A 5585-nucleotide genomic window follows, 5' to 3' on the forward strand; every position below is an offset into this window, starting at 1 on the left:
CCAAGAGGTTCAGTGCGTCCTTCCGCGTCGGTGGGTGGTGGACTTGACCGACGGAGAGCACCACGTCGACGGCGACACTTTCTCCGGCGGACGGCGGCTCGGGCGATGGTGGAGAACTCCGGTGGGTGCTGCAAACTCCGAATTGAAGCGCGGGTCAGGAGAGTGGATGCATAAGGAAGTTACTGGCAGGAGCTGAGAGGTAGAGGTGCACGCACGGGAGCGAATCAAGCTGGATCCCGTGGCAGGTCCGGTGGCTAGGCGTGGTGTTGGAGGTGTGTAGAGGCGGTGTGGGTTCGAGTTCGAGCTCGGGGCCTCTATTTATAGGCGGTCCGAGGGGGTGGCCGTGAACAGGAAATCTCCGGCGAGCGATTACGGCGAGGCAGTGGTTGGGCAGTGGGTTTAGGAGGCTAGGCACCATCAGTGAGAGTTACTGGTCCTGTTCCACTGCTAAACTTGGTCGGGCTTGGCGTAACAGCGCCGGTCTTCGACGAGGCGGCCGTACGGGCACGGCGGCGAAAGAGAGCGCGCTCCGCGCCTAGCAGTTCATGACGAGGGTGGCAGCGCGCACGGGGGAGTGGGTGGCCACGCAGCGGCCTCCGGTGGCTTGGGCGGCGTTGGGCGGCGCCGTCTACGCTGCGCCCCTCTCTGGCGGCCGCAAAGCCGCCGCTGCCGTTGCTCACGGGGTGGCGCACCTCCTCCTGCTCGTCGCCGACGCCCGCAACCTTCCAGGCGTTCGTGCGGTGTAGGGACAAGAAGGAGGGGACGGGGAGCAAGGCGCCACCACGGCTACTGGCGAGATTGACAACGAACACTGAAGAAAACGACAGTAGTTTCAGACACTGTATCTCTGAATTAACTGAACATGACAGCAACAGTGTCCAGTAGGTGTTCGACGAAATGATTTGGGATGAAGAAAGTTTTTTCTGGAGCTGGGACTTGGTGAGGTGACCTCTCAATGCACCCAGAGGCTGCCTGAATTTTCTCAGATTTTTAGGAGAGGGTTTCAAATGAATTTCATCAAATTTGGCAAATCTGGTCCAAACTTGCAACAAGTATAGTTTGAAAAATTTGTACTGGAGACCAGTGGATCTTCATGGATCCTGGTTGAGGGCTCAAAGGACTAGCTAGGGAAATTGGTTTGGAGGCAAAACTCAAAGCAGAAAGGGTAGCTCCTTTGTAAACCTCCAAGGATCAAGATAGAAGGCAGAAATTGTTTTTGATGAGAATCAAATGGAAAAGAAATTTTGGGGAGGTTCAAACTGCTGGATTTGAGGAGTAACTTGACACAAAGATGTGGAAAGGCTTATGGGAGTGGATTTCCACTTAGGTCATGGCAAGAGGGATTTTTGGAAAGGGGAAAAGGATCACTCAAATACCATAGGGCCATTTAAAAGATTTTTCAAAAGAAATTTTCCCAAGTGAAAAGCTTTTGGTTTTGAGTCAAAATAAAAAGGGAAAACCTCCAAGACCAAGAACCAAGTCTTGGGTGAATCCAAAACAAAACACTTGCCATAAAAAAAACTTTGAGAGGGAGAGTTCTCCAGAAGAAAATTTAAATAACCTCCCTCAATTTAAATAAAAGTTTGAAAAAGCCAAATAAAATCTTTGGGTGTCACAACACCTACCCCCTTAGGAAAAATCTCGTCCTCGAGATTTCAGCTGATCCTCAAAGAGATATGGGTACTCTGCCTGAAGAAAATCTTCTCTTTCCCAGGTAGTTTCATCCTCTGTGTGATTGCTCCACTGGACCTTGAAATTTTTTATCGTTTTCCGCCGGGTCCTCCTTTCAGACTCTTCCAATATCTTTACTGGCCGCTCTCTGTCGGTGAGGTCTGGTTGCACATCAATGCCCTCATGAGATACATGCTTCTCCGGGTTGTTCACACATTTCCTCAACTGTGAGACGTGAAACACGTCGTGGACGTCTGACAGCTCTTTGGGTAGGTCTAGTTGGTAGGCTACCGTGCCTCTTCGGGCAATTATACAGAAGGGTCCAATAAAGCTCGGGGCTAGCTTCCCCTTAATTTTGAACCGTTGCACGCTCCTCATAGGAGACACTCGTAGGTATACGGAGTCACCGGGTTCAAAGCTGACCTTACGATGTTTTTGATCGTAATAGCTCTTTTGTCGGCTTTGCGCTGTCTTGAGTCTGTCCCTGGTCTGTTTAACTTTCTCCTCGGCCTCCTTGAGCATGTCTGGGCCGAAGATACGACTGTCACCTGTTTCTGACCAATTCAGTGGGGTACGACACCTCCGTCCGTACAATGCTTCAAAGGGTGCCATTTGTAAGCTGGCTTGGTAACTGTTGTTGTAAGCAAACTCGGCATACGGCAAACTTTCTTCCCAGCTGGATCCATAGGTGAGCACACAGGCTCTCAGCATATCCTCTAGGATTTGGTTCACGCGTTCTGTTTGTCCATCAGTCTGAGGGTGGTACGCTGTACTAAATGCTAGCTGAGTGCCCAGAGCTTGTTGTAAGTGATCCCAGAATTTAGAGACAAATTGAGTGCCTCGGTCGGATATTATAGTCTTTGGGACTCCATGCAAACAAACTATACGTGAGAGATAAAGCTTGGCTAGCCTTTGTGTGGAGTAGGTCGTCTTCACAGGAATGAAATGTGCTACCTTGGTTAGCCTATCTGTGATGACCCATATGGCATCATTTCCGCGTTGCGATCGAGGTGGTCCAACGATGAAGTCCATTCCAATTTCATCCCATTTCCACTCAGGTATCCTGTTTGGCTGGAGTAGCCCTGCTGGCTTTTGATGCTCGGCTTTTATGCGTTGACATGAATCGCAACAAGCAATAAATGCGGCTATATCCCTTTTCATACCGTGCCACCAAAATCTTTCCTGAATGTCTTTGTACATTTTGGTTCCTCCAGGGTGGATCGAGTATGGAGCGGTGTGGCTCTCGGTTAGGATTTGTTGCTTGAGTTCCTCAATGTTAGGTACGCAAAGTCTGTCCCCGTACCATAATATTCCTTCACTGTCTGTGACGAACTCTGAAGCCTTGCCAAGGTTCATTTTACTCTTTATTCCTTCGATGCTGGGGTGCCCTTGCTGAGCCTTCTTAATTTGTTCCACTAGGGTGGGATGTATCTCCAGATTCGATACAGTGCCCTCAGTGACTAACACCATGTTGAGTCTAGCGAACTCCTGCTGGAACTCAGGCCTCAAGTGTCGTGGACCGTCGTTGCCCGGGCTGGGGTTCTGACTAAGGGCATCTGCCACTACATTTGCTTTCCCTGGATGGTAGTGAATGCCGACATCATAGTCCTTGACCAATTCCAACCAGCGTCGTTGGCGTAAATTTAGCTCTGGTTGTGTGAAAATATATTTAAGGCTCTTATGGTCCGTGTATATTTCACAACGCTTTCCCAACAGAAAGTGCCTCCACTCCTTGAGTGCATGGATGACTGCTGCTAGCTCCAAGTCATGAGTAGGATAATTTTCCTCATGCTTCCGTAGTTGCCTGGAAGCATACGCGACAACTTTGCCATCCTGCATCAGCACACATCCGAGGCCCTTTCGAGATGCGTCACAATACACTTCAAAAATCTTGTGTATGTCTGGCACAGTTAAGACCGGTGCAGTTGTCAGTTTCTTCTTGAGTTCTTGGAAGCTTTTCTCGCATGCTTCCGTCCATACAAACTTCTTGTCTTTCTTTAGCAACTGTGTTATCGGTTTTGCCACAGTGGAGAATCCTTCAATAAATCTTCTGTAATATCCGGCCATTCCAAGGAAACTCCGCACATCTGTCACGTTGGCTGGTGGTTTCCAGTCAAGTATGGCTTTGACTTGTTCTGGGTCTACGGCCACGCCTTCTTGGGTTAATATATGGCCGAGGAAACCAACTTGCCTTAGCCAAAATTCACACTTGCTAAATTTGGCGTATAATTGATGTTTCCTTAATTCTCCCAAAACAATTCTGAGATGCTCAGCATGCTCTTCTGGTGTCCTTGAGTATACCAGAATATCGTCAATGAACACCACAACAAATTTGTCCATGAATTTCATAAACACTTTGTTCATGAGGTGGACGAAATATGCAGGGGCGTTCGTCAGACCAAACGGCATTACTGTGAACTCATATAATCCGTATCTGGAGGTAAATGCTGTCTTAGGGGTATCTTCTGTCCGTACTTTCAATTGATGATATCCCGATCTTAAATCAATTTTTGAGAACACTTTGGCCTGCGCGAGTTGGTCAAACAAATCATTTATCCGTGGCATCGGATATTTGTTTTTGATGGTGACCATATTGAGAGCTCGATAGTCTATACACAGTCTCAGTGTCCCATCCTTTTTCTTGGCGAATAAAACTGGCGAACCCCAAGGTGAGGAGCTGGCTCTAATAAATCCCTTGTCCAGTAATTCCTTTATCTGTTTCTTCAATTCTACCAATTCTGAGGGTGCCATTCTATAAGGTTTCTTATAGATGGGAGCGGTACCAGGTGCTAGTTCAATGCTGAACTCTATCTCTCGGTCTGGTGGCATGCCTGGTAGTTCTTCAGGAAATACGTCTGGAAACTCGCACACCACTGGAACTTTCCTCAGTTCTGAAATGTCCACTTTGTTCAATTTTGGTTGCCGTGACCGTGGTCTCTCTTGGGTGGTAAATTTTATTGTCTTGCCGTGATGGTGAGTGAGAATCACAGTCCGATTGAAACAATCAATAAATCCTTTGTTGGTGGTCAACCAGTCCATCCCTAAAATGACATCCAGTCCTTTATTTTCCAACACAATAAGATTAGCTTGAAACTGTAGTCCTTCGAACTCAATGATCACTCCTTGGCAGTAACTCTGAGCGATCTGCTTATTTCCGGGGGACTTGATGATCATAGATTTTTCCAAGGGAAGTATCGGAAAACCATGTTGCAAAACAAAATTCTTCGAAACGAACGAATGGGCAGCTCCAGAATCAAACAAAACCATGGCAGGTACTGTGTTGACAGGGAACGTACTGAGCACGATGTCTGGGGCATTCTGCGCTTCTTCCCTGGTCACGTGGTTCAGGTGACCCTTCCTGTGGTTGTTGTTGGGATTGAAATTGTTGCGCTTGGGGGCTGGATTGATCCCACCATTGTTCGGTTTGGGGGCCGAGTTCCTTGGCTTTGGGCACTGCTTGGCATAGTGCCCTTCTTCACCACAAGCATAGCAAGTGACCCCTGGACGGTACGTGAAGTCCTTGTCCCTGGAATGAAACTGTTTGGTCGGCCTTAGATCAGTAGTCGTGGATTTTCTTGCTTCATTCCTCGGAACCTCAGTCTTGCTTCGATTGTTGCGAGCAAGAGTCGTCTTGTCCCTCTTTCGCTTACGAATATCTTCCAGACTGCAGCGCTCATTCTCCAAAGTAATGGCTTTGTCAACCAGAGTTTTAAAATCCGGGAAAGTGTGTACAACCAGTTGGCAACTTAGTGCCGGTGCCAGGCCATCCAAGAATTTTTCCATCCTTTTGTTCTCTGTCATGTGCTCGTCGTAGGCATAACGAGATAGCTGGGTAAACTGACCGTTGTATTCTATCACCGACATGCCTCTTTGCTTGAGGTCATCAAATTCTCTTTTCTTGATTTTTATGATGC

This window comes from Triticum aestivum, chromosome 2D, assembly GCF_018294505.1.
Source record: "Triticum aestivum cultivar Chinese Spring chromosome 2D, IWGSC CS RefSeq v2.1, whole genome shotgun sequence".
NCBI classification, from domain to species: domain Eukaryota; kingdom Viridiplantae; phylum Streptophyta; class Magnoliopsida; order Poales; family Poaceae; genus Triticum; species Triticum aestivum.